At 37.3% G+C, this 12,219-nt stretch overlaps 1 protein-coding gene across 9 annotated transcripts in view; it reads right to left on the reverse strand.

Moving 5' to 3' along the window:
* The window catches only part of MRTFB (myocardin related transcription factor B), a 194,947-nt gene that overhangs the window by 82,809 nt on the left and 99,919 nt on the right, over positions 1-12,219 (reverse strand). The window lies entirely within an intron of this gene.

Here is a 12,219-nt window from a genome sequence, read left to right on the forward strand (position 1 = left end):
TGTAGGTTTATATGAAAAGTTGTGTCTTTGTAGTTCTCAAAGAAAGTAATTTCTCTAGTGGTGAATGTGCCTGAAAGAACATTTAGTTATTTAAAAATTTTTTTGAAATAATTTCGAATTTACAGAACATTTCCCCCAGAATCATCTCTGAATAGGTTCTAACATGGTACTTCTTTACCGTAAGTGTTCAGGTGTGTAATTCCTACAAGCAAGGATATTCTCCTACAGGACCAAAATGTAATAATCAATATCAAGATGATATTGATGACTGCTTAGTCGGTATAGATATATCAAATTAACATTGATAAGAAAAAAACCAAACACATAAAAAGAGGAAACAAATTAACATTGATGTATCTGCATTCAAGTTCCACCAATTGTCCCAACAATATCCTGTATAGTAAAAGGATCCAAACCAGGATCACATCTGACATTGAGTTCTTGAATTATTAAGTCTCTTTAGTTTTTATCCATCTCTAACATTCTCTCAGTCTTTCTTCACTTATCTTTCCTTGAATTTTGATGATTACAGGCCAGTTATTTTATAGTATTATCCTCAATTTGAGTCTGTCTGTTGTGTCCTTATGATTAGGTTCTGGTGATACATTTTCAACAGGCATACCCCAGAAATAATGATGCAATCTTTGCATCCTATCAGATAATACACAAATTCAAGTATATTCAGTAATTGTCTCAAAACTGATGATGTATATTTTGACACCTTGGTACTGGCCAGATTTCTCCATGGTGAAATTATTCTTTTTGTATATAATTATTCTGTGGGAAGGTGCTTTGAGAACAATCCATTGGTGTACTTGGCTAAATTATTTATCAGTATGATGGTTGCCAAATGGTGAATTTGAAAACTCCATCATTCCCTCTACATTTATTAGTGGCACATCCTACTATAAGAAAAAAAAATTCTCTTTACATGGTTTATGTTACCTATTTACAGTCTCCTATTTCATGCAATAGCTTATAATCTGTGACTTTCATTATTTATTTTGATGCCCAAATTGTCCCAGATTTGGCTAGTGTGAACTCCCAGTTTCTTTTTGTCATGATTCTATCATTCTTTGAGCAGTTTCTTACCTTCTTACTTCCCGGCACAAGATGTCCCAGACTCATCTTGTACTTTTTCCCTGCTTTGTTTAGAACCCAAGGTCTGAATGCTAGGTACGCTCACTGCTGCAAGGGTGTCACTGTTCCCAGGCCTTCTCTGCAGACAGAGCTGGGGAACATGTCTGAGTTTCTATGTGTGTGGATGTATACACACACATCTACATAACATTTATATCTCTATATATGAATGGATGTAAATATGCATCTATATTTAAGTACATATGTCTGTATTTATTTATATGTATTGAAAACCATGAGTTCATCCCAATGCCTCCAATTCCATTCCAGTGCCACAGGTTCGCTCTCATTTTTTTCTGTATTTGTGGCCCCTTCTCCTACAGGGAGAAACTTGTCTCCCATAGCTTCTGCCACTCCACTCATGGACACTCTGTATACATCATCACTGCCACTGCTGTGGCTAAAACTGTGCAGAAGCCTCTTCACCCTACACTGGCCTGCCTCCCCCTCTCCCACAAGGCAGCTGCCCAGCTCAGCTCCACACAATGCCTTTTGGGATGAATTAGGGAGAGATGGAGGAGACCTGCAGTATCCCTCAGTAGGAGAAACCCCTACCACCGTCACCTCAATTGCTTTCCAGTAGGTTTGCCCTTGTTCCTCTACTATATGTGGTACATCATCTTCACTGTCATTTGGCTCTAATGTCATGAGTGACATTTAACTTCAAATAATATGTGATGAAAGTCACTTCTGCTATGATAAATCTCCTTCCACAGTGTTTGTGTGTATGCACATTGAAAAGAGCTGTTTTAGTATGAAAGAGATGACCATAAATCAAGTCCATTTTCCCACCACCCCAAGAAGATATTTAATGAGTGTGAGAAAAACTGTATGACTTAGAGACTAGGAACAATCCAAGAAAGTCTTCAGGGAATCAGAATACAAACAAATGCAGCTCAAGGGACTTACACAAAAACTTAGCAGAGTTAATATATGCTTATAAAACTACTGATAAAAAGAATATTGCTGTGATGATAGTATACTTCACTATGAAAAAAACCTGGTAATATTTCCAACTGGGCAATGTTTCACAATGTAAAACATTCAAGAGTAATGAATAAAATAATTAGTAACAAATGCAAAGAGATGGGTAAATATTGAGGCATACTTTTCTGGTAGCATTCTTGACACAAATGTTGAGTAAAGATGACCTTTTCTTTTCATCTTCTATGTCTCAGTACTTGGTAATAGATCCTCAGTACCTATTCACTCAAGTGAATAATAGTAAACTTTGCAACTTCCTTCACACAGGCTGAGTCAGAGTATTACAAAATCTACACAGATAATGAGATTGGATGTATTTAGGAAGGAAAATTTCAGTCTAGGGTACACGTAAGTTTTTTTCCTAATGCTACCATATTTTTAGTAAAATACATATTTGATCCATATTTTTCTCCCTTTTAACTTTATAAACACCAGCGTAAAATACTATACCTTTAGACTGTTACTAAATGGTTATGGTAAATCCCAACAGTTAATTTAAAATTTTTTTTTTTTTTTAAACAAAGAACAATTAAAGAGTGCTATCTCTCAAATCAGATAGCATGTCTTTAAAGTTCTTTACGGTTATCACTTTTAAAATATATATTGAAAAAGTCCTTCACTTTATCACTTTAAAAATATATACTGAACATACAGTACTTCAGATGTAAACAGATTAACAAATTAGCCCCTATGAAAACCGCTGTTTCATAAGGAAGGATACATTTTTCTGACCTTTCTAGGGTAATAAGATTCTGAAGGATAACATCCATGTTTCGCAGTTAAGTACTGCGCAGAATTGAACACCACAACAGGGCCAAACAGTCTGATCACTGGTTTGTCATCTGTGCTTGCTGTCCCCCACCCCGGAACAGACCGGCACACCACCACATGCAGCACCTCCCTCCCCTCCGGGTTTGCTTCACCCTCTCTGAGGACATGAAAGGCAAAGAAGGCTTTTCAGGGTTGGAATTTCCCCATGCATGGTCTCATGACAGGCCTGTGCTCGGACTGAGGGAGAGTGCTGTGTGGGACAAGGGAATGGCAGCACAGGCAGAGGACAGCTTGCGTGGCTCCTCCTCAGGCAGCCGTTCATATGACGGCGGCAGCGTGCAACACAAGTGTTCTGACTACACTTGTGTAAGAGACTGGGGCTATTTGTCTCTTCCTGCTCAAATCATTAGCATGAGTAATCAAGAAATGACAGAACACACTTTTATCAACTTAGAAAAAGTCATTCAAATCCTTTCTCCATTTCTAAACTTTATAGTTACTTATATAAATACAACTGGCTACAAGATTTACAACAAAGAGCTTTCCTCAGATGATATGATCAGTCTTCCTCAACTTCTGAGATAACTTCCCTAGCTATGGATATTTGAAAGAATTTTAATGTCATTTCATCACCTCATTGATACAAATATGTCTAGACATCATTAATGTAACTCACTGAGGGCCAATGTGCATTTACTAAGATCATTCTATGCACTGGGGACATGTTAGGTGTGTGTGTGACACCATTTCTGTCTCTTAAAGAATATGGTCTAGAGCTTTTAACTATTTCTAACTGCCACTTTCTCCTCTTTTCCATTCTTTTACTCTTATTAGAAAATGTTCTTTATACCAGTGCTTCTGTAATTATCTGTGGTTAAGAGAAATATTTTCAAACTTCCAGTCGCTGTAGACCAATATGTGGTCTCACTATGCATTGCTAGTAGGGTCACATTAGTTTGGCAATAACCAGACTAATCTGCATTCTGTTCAACAAGAGGAGTCCACTAATCATGCACTTGAGCGTCTCACCAGTGTCGCGCTGCCGTCAAAGTTTCTAAACACTCCTGATTTCTCAAGTTACCTCACAGGAGAATGGTAAGGAAAAGCCTGTAGGATGGCACAGCACATGGACCACGCTGACTAACACTGCTTTCTACTCATCGACTTCAGTCTAGTCCTCTGACCACTCCCCAGACTACTAGTTCATGCCCTACCTGCGTTCTCTTCCTTAGTTATCGTTAAGTCTAGGATACACTATTTCAACCACTAAAGTATTTCAATGTCTTGATATTCTGCCATTGCTCCTTGCTTATCCCCTGTCCACAAATGACTAATTTTAGTCAAGCAGTCAATCACAGAGTCTCAGGATTTGGTAGAACAAGCACTAGGACATAATTTCCCGAGTCTGAAGATGTATTCTTGGGTGTTCATGAACTCCTTATGGAAATGTATGCAATTTGTTTTCATTTTGTTAACCTGGAAAAAAAAAAATCCTTGATCACCTGGATGAGTATTTTATAAAGTGTTGCCATACAGTAACAAAGCCAGACATTGTGAGAATGACATGTTTAAGCCTAGAGAAGGCAAAATGACAGCCAGACTGTAATAGTTTGAACAGAGAAAAGGAATGGGATCTATGAGTCATGATGGCATAAACCAGTGCTAGAGCAGTGAGGACCAGTCAGGTGTCAAGCAGCAATCACATTGATGTAAAAACGCATTATGTCACAGTAAGTTAATATTGATTTGAATTTCATTAGCATTGTGGATTTCTATAATATGCAGTGTTTCAGTTTTGTTGTATAAGTGCTACTAAGTACAAGGAGTTTACACTTCATTCATTTATAATTGTACATAATCCAGCAATGTTATATTAACAAAAATTAAGTCATCTGGCTGGTGCGGTGGCTCATGCCTGTAATTCCTGCACTTTGGGAGGCTAAGGTGGGTGGACTTCTTGAATTCGGGAGTTCAAGGCCAGCCTGGGCAACATGGTGAAACCCCATCTCTACAAAAGAATTAGGCAAGTGTGGTGGTGTGCGCCTCTGGTCCCAGCTACTTGGGAGGCTGAGGTGGGAGGGTCGCTTGAGCCCAGGAGGTTGAGGCTGCAGTGAGCTGAGATGGGGCCACTGTACCCTAGCCTTGTCGACAAAGTAAGAACTTGTCTCAGGAAAGAAAAAAAAAAACCTCCCCTGCCCCCCATACACTGAAAAGCCAAACTAAGTCATCTACAAACTGTTTTTAAAAGGTCTGTATATTACTTAAGTTTGTGAAACACTAGTCCACCATATAACTCAAATGGAGAGAGGAGATCCTACTTCTTGGCTTACACAACGCTCTCTTAAAGTGGGAATTAAGCATTTGCCTTTGTTTACCTAATCTGACTGAGTGTCCTATTTTACTATCTTGGGAGTTACGGCAAAGGTAGAGCATAACAAAAGCAAAGCTTGAGAAGTTAAGGAGCCAAGATGACTACCAAATCCAGTATGAAGTCATGCCACGCCCTCATATAAACTCTACAATGTTTCCTTCATCTCTTACTGACTTTGAATCTCCTGCACCTCTGTTCCACAAAGCATTTTCATTTTCCTCAAGATTGCACTACCCTACCATCCTCATAGCTTTCTCAGCAAGTAACTTGGGCCCCTAGTTTCGCTACCAATATTGGGATCTTCAGACATAAATGCTACAGCACCTTCCCACTCCCATCCTTCCTTCCACCTTTGAGGAAGAAGTAAATTTTTTTCTTGCCATAGGGAATCCAGACAATTTGTTTAGGTCTGTAATCCCTCCTGCCTACTTACAAAACTGTGATCAATGTATTACACGTCTCCACTAGGATCCTTTGTGCCTACCAAGATATTTGCATTTTCCCTCACACTCCTCTTTTCTAATCTCTTAAGATTCGGACTTTCCATTTCTGCACCATCTCTCCTAATAATTTCAAACTGTGTACTGGCATCAACTATTAACTCTAAACACCCACCAATGCACACACATACACACACACACACACACACACACACACACACACACACACCCTACCTCTGGTTCATGTACTTCTCGCTTTCTAAATAATAGTTTCTAAATGAGTTTTCTTTTCGTTCTTTTTCTTTTTTTCAAGACAAAGACTTGTTCTGTTGTTCAGGCTGGAGTACAGTTGTGCAATTATTACTCACTGCAGCCTCGACCTCCTGGGCTCAAGCAATCTTCCCTCTTCAGCCTCCCCAGTAGCTGGGTCTACAAGCTCATGCCACCATGCCCAGTTAATCTTGTTTTTTAGTAGAGACGAGGTCTTGCTACGTTGCTCAGGCTGGTCTCGAGCTCCTGGGCTGAAGCAATCCTCCTGCTGTGGCCTCCCAAACTGCCTAAATGAGTTTTCTTTCTGGAGTTCTGATATCCTTGATTTTAAGATTATATGCTATACTTAAGACTAAATCATCTAAGTTTAAGACAGGCTTTTGCTAGGTGGAAAAACAAAGATTAAAAAACAAACAAACAAAACCCAAAACACTCAACAGCGAGTAATGGGTTAGCCTAGACCTCAGGTTGGTCCAGCTCTGGACAATGCACTTAAAAACCATGCCATGCTATCTTATTCATCTCTGTAGTCCCAATGCCTTGGATACTATGCCTGCTTAATTAATGCTGCCTCTATGAATAAGCAAATGCCACTCAACTGACCAAACCTCTTCCATGCCTCTCCTCTGTCTACTAAGTCAGTCCACCTTTGTTAGCTTGGCATTCAAAGCCATCAGTGCTTTGTCTCCCACCTTCCTCACCAGCATTATTAACTCCCTACATGTTCCCTATGCTTCAGCTAATTCGAACTGCTTGGTATTCCCTAATACACTCTGTGTTGTCCTTGTTTTTGTACAAGTTTTTTCTTCCTGGATTTCCCTATTCCCTATCTCTGCCCATGGAAACTGTACTTAAACAATCTTCAAGAACTAGTTCCAGTATCAGTCTCTTTCAGAAGCTTTCCAGATGTCTCTCTCAACCCCTGAGAGTCAGGTCTGTTCCTCTGCATACTCTGAACACTCATGATACCTGTCATCAGAGGACTCAACACACCATGTGATGACAATAATGAAGATGATGATGATGCTAGTTGTTACTGTTTATATGCCACTTACATTTTACAGCACTATATTTATGCATGGTGTTAAGTGCTTTACATGTATTAACTCAGTTTATTCCACTCAATAGCTCTCTCTACTACTATCTCCATTTTACAGTGAGGCAATGAGAGGTTAAGTCACTTGTCCGGCTACACAGCTTTTAAGAAGCAGAACAGCAGATGTTTTAACTTAGTATGATTTCAGTCCAGCTTTGTTCAATGGGTTCTGTGAGGAAATTAAGCCCTAATACTCAAAGGCATCCAATGTATATAATAAATTCACTTCTCTCCTAAGAATCTAAAATGGTATTTGCTATGTCATTCTTGGGAGAACTGAGAAAACAGTCACAGAAATCACATTTGTAGGGTTTAATTCTCTGGGCTGAGAAAGGCTGGATGTGTCTAACCTTTTATACTTTCTCTCAACATCAACACTTGTCTGTATACTTTTCATATTCTCGAAATCCCTTACCTCATCTTCATAAATTTTACAATCTTTGAGAGCTGGAACTGTATCTCATTTATCTTATTCCTATAAGATCTATTCCAGTGTTTCAGCAATTTTCACATGGTCAAGCTTCTCTTTAATTAAATAAATTCTTGTATTTAGCAGTCCAGGCTAGTTGATAAGCATCTTCCTTATAATCAATCAACTGACAACAAAAACTACTTGTTATATATTTTTGGTTGTATCTAAAAGACATCTCAAAATCAATTTTGCTGAGACATAATTTAAAGATGATAAGGTGCATCCATTTAAAGTATATAAATTAGTGAGTTTTGATGAGGCATGCACCTATGAAACCACAGTCACATTTAAGATAGAGGATAATTTCATCATTCCTAAAAGATTTCTCCTGCCCCTTTGCAGTTTCCAGATAATCATTGATCTGCTTTCTATCACTATCAATTAGTTTATCTTTTCTAGAATTTCAAGTAAATGGAATCATACAGTATGTGGTCTTTTGAGTCTAAATTCTTTCCCTTAGCATAGTGACTCTGAGATTCATCCACATTGTTGCACCTCATCGGTGGTTGGTTCCTTTCTATTACTGAGTAATCCACTGTATGGATATACCATGTTTCGTTTATCCATTCATCTGGTTGATGAACATCTGGGTAGTTTTCAACTTTGAGCTACCATGAATAAGTCTGTTATGAACATTTGTCTATTAATCTTTGTGTAGATATTTATACTCATTTCTTTTGTGTAAAGACTTGGTCATGTAGAAGGTGTATGCTTAGTTTTTAAATAAACAGTGGTTTCTTCAATATAAATTTATTGGCAGTCTTATTTGTAATAGCCCAAAACTGCAATCATCTACCCATAATGAATGAATAAATGAGTGAATGCATATAGGAGAATGCTACTCAGAAATAAAAATGAATTACATAAACAACATGGATGAATCTCAAAATTATCCAAATGAAGCAGACAAAAAGAGCACATACCATGTATGATTCCATTTATACACGAGTAGTTGCCTAGAGACTGAGATGGAAAGAGGAATGGATTACAAACGGGCATGAGGAAATTTCTAAGGGTGATGAAAATGTTTGTTGTCTTGATTGTGGTGATGGTTTCACAGCCGCATACATACGCCAAAATTCTTCAACTTGAATCCTTTAAATATGTGCGGTTAATTGTATGTCAATTATAGTTCAATAAATACGTTTTTTTTTTAACCCATAAGGTTACTTGTGGGAGCAGAGAAATTCCTTTATGTAATACAATAACCCTGAAACAGTCTTTACTGTTACGAAACTTTAACGCAAGAGAAGATTATTTACCTGGGCATCTAAACCATGAAAACAATTGAGCAGCAGAACTGCTCAAAAGGATCTTAAAAAAGAAATAAAACCAAAACAACAAAACCTATTCATCCATTCAAATAAATCCCACCTGTAATAACTGAAGAATGATTTCTACAGTGCACACTGATGGTGTGACGCAATGAGCTGTGACTGACAAGCCTATACTATTTTGGTTAACTGATATGTGTTACAGATCAGGATGGCAAATGGGTGGTGATCCCAAAAACAGAAAATGTAAAATTCAAGTAAAAAAAATTGTATGTGACAAAGGAAGACATTTTTTTCTGGGGGGTGGGGGGTAGAGTCTCACTCTGTGGCCCAGGCTGGAGGGCGGTTGTGTGATCTTGGCTCACCACAACCTCCGCCTCCCGGGCTCAAGTGATTCTCCTGCCTCAGCCTCCCGAGTAGCTGGGATTACAGGCATGAGCCACCATGCCCTGCTCATTTTTGTATTTTTAGTAGAGGCGGGGTTTCACCATGTTGGCCAGGCTAGTCTCAAACTCCTCACCTCAAGTGATCTGCCTGCCTCAGCCTCCCAAAGTGCTGGGATTACAAGCGTAAGCCAACAAAACAACACAGCAATCACTGTTACAAAACAAAAAGGACAACAGATACAATGTGACATACACAATTAATACGAGGCTTTAATCTGCCACTCTTAGTACAAGATAGATGATGTAGATAAAAAATAAGGATATATAAGGCCAAAATAGCAGAATCAATGAAGGGATCTTATTGATAAATGTTGAACTAATCATTGCACTGATGATAGTGAATACATCTTCTCAAGTATACATGGAATCCTCAAAAAAAAATTATATATTAAGTCACAGGGAAAACAAGTTCTATAAAGTAAAAAAATAACAAACAACTCTGATCTCAATGTAAAACCAGTATAATAAAAAACTAAAAAGGATTGTGTATCTTGAAATTAATTACATCTTCTATTAACTCATAAAAAAGGAAAACTACAAACTAAAATAGAAGAATTTCTAAAAAAAAAAAAATGGTTGTTCTGTATATCAGGACCTATGCCATGCATTTAAGCAGTGATCAGAGAAAAATTCAAATCCGTAAACCATTATATCAATAAAAATGGAAGAATGAAAATAAAGTATATGACAAAGAGGAAAGAAAAAGATCCAAAAACAAAGAACAGAGCCCCAGTGACCCATGTGATGATATCAAAAGTTCTATTTTACATGCAAGTGGAGTCCCAGAAGGATGGCAGAGAGAGAATGAGGCACAAGACATATTTGCAAAAATAATGCCTGAAAATTCCATGAATCTGAATTTGAAAAACATTTTGAATCTGAAAAACATAAATTTACAGATTCAAGAAACCTGGCAAACTTCAAGTAGGGCAAATTCAAACACATACAGAATTCAGTAGCCTTCATATACACAAATAATAAGCAGTTAGAGATTATAATAGTGGAGAAAACTCCATTAATTATAGTAAATAAAGATGATAAAAACTCAGGAATAAACTAAACAGGAAATGTGTAAAACTCCTAAAAAATACTGAAATAGGCTAGGGCAAATAGAAAGACAGTCCTTGGTCTTGGATAGGATAATACATCATAAAGATGTCAGTTTCTCTAAGTTAATTTATAAATTTAGTGCAATCCCAGTAAAAACACCAACAAGTGTTGTAATGGAGCTAAGGCAAGTTGATACTCAAGTTCATATGGAAAAAATGAAAACATCCAAGGCAAGCGAGAAAAACACAGAAAAAGAATAGCAATGTGGGGGGAGAGGCCTAACCAGAAAACAAAACAAAACAAAACAAAAAAACTCCAAGAGGATCAGAGATCTGTGATCTAAATGTAAAAAAAGAAAACAAATCAAACCATATGAGTATGCTGAATAAATACTGATGGGATTCTTATGACCTGGACATAGGGAAAAGTTTTCACACTGTGACCCAAAATCTAGATGCAATAAAAACAGGATTGATGAATTTTGGCCACATTAAAGGAAAAACCCAAAAACATACTGAAGAGGAAAGGCTAATAGCCCCAAATATGTAAATAACTAAAAATTGAAAAGTTCAAAAACCTGACAGAGAAATAAACAGGCAATTCATTCTTTCCCTCTCCAAAAGATTCTGCAATGGTCCTTCAATACATTGAAAAGAGGTTCACCCTTACCCATATTTAGAGAAACTGGATCAAAATTACACCAAACATTAGATGGTAAAAATGTCTGACAACACTTTCTGTTTATTCCTCCAGGCCGTGGAGGAATAAACATTCTCTTACAGTGCTAGTTGGAATGCAAAGTGATGCAACCCTCCGGGAAAGCAATGTCTAACAAAACCACACATGCATTTTTCTTTTGACCCAGCAACCCTCTCTCTAGGAATTTACCTGACAGATAAATCTCTGACATCATTAAAAAAATGCCAAAAGTTATTTACTGCAGCAGTTTGTAACAGCAAAATCTTAGAAACAACTAAAATGTTCACACATAGGAGACTGGGTGAATAAAACTATGGTACAACCATACAACGGAATATTATATAGCTGTTAAAAATAAGGAAGATCTCTAGAAACTGGTATGAAGTGTTTTTCACAATACAGTGAGTGAAAAGAGCAAATTGCAAAATACTGTCAACATGTTATTTCTTGTGTGAGAAAGAAGAGGAAATAAAATACAGCTGCTTGTTTGTGGTGGGGAGGGGGGAAGGAAGGACAAATTACAAATCAATGAGATTTATTACGTTTATTGGGTGGGGACACAGGGTAGAAAGGATGAAGGGATGGGAATGGGATAGGAAAGGTGAGGAGTGACACTTCTCTGCGGACATCTTTTTGTATATTTTTGACTTTCAGAACCTTATTAATATTTCAGGTACTCAGAAATGAATAAAGTTAGCTAGGATAGAAGACAACCCAAATTTGAACATAAAATAAATGAATGCAACTGCATTTCAAATAACATGGACACGCTGAAGAAAGGACAGAATCAACCTTAACAACTTTTGAATACAGATTTTGACTATATACCTGTAGGCTAAAACCAAAAAGGATATGAACAAATATTGAACTCCAGTTTGTAGGTATTTTTTAAACATATTTGCTGAGATATAATTTACAAACCATAAAGTTCACATGTTTAAATGTAACACATTTATTTTCACAGTGGAATAGGTTAGCAATTCTAAAACTACTTTACGTGTATTCTAGAATTAAACACATAAAATATATTGTGGATAATGGGAGCCAGGTTCTAGGTTCTCACTGTCAGAGAGTGGAGCTACAAATACATAAAGGGGAAAGGCTAAAGGAACCCACCGATGTGGGAATGAAAATGGAGTTATCACTAAGGATATCTGGTTTTTAATATATACAGTGATAGTGCCAGAAACAGAGATGTGTGTAAAT

This window comes from Symphalangus syndactylus, chromosome 18, assembly GCF_028878055.3.
Source record: "Symphalangus syndactylus isolate Jambi chromosome 18, NHGRI_mSymSyn1-v2.1_pri, whole genome shotgun sequence".
Classification (NCBI taxonomy): domain Eukaryota; kingdom Metazoa; phylum Chordata; class Mammalia; order Primates; family Hylobatidae; genus Symphalangus; species Symphalangus syndactylus.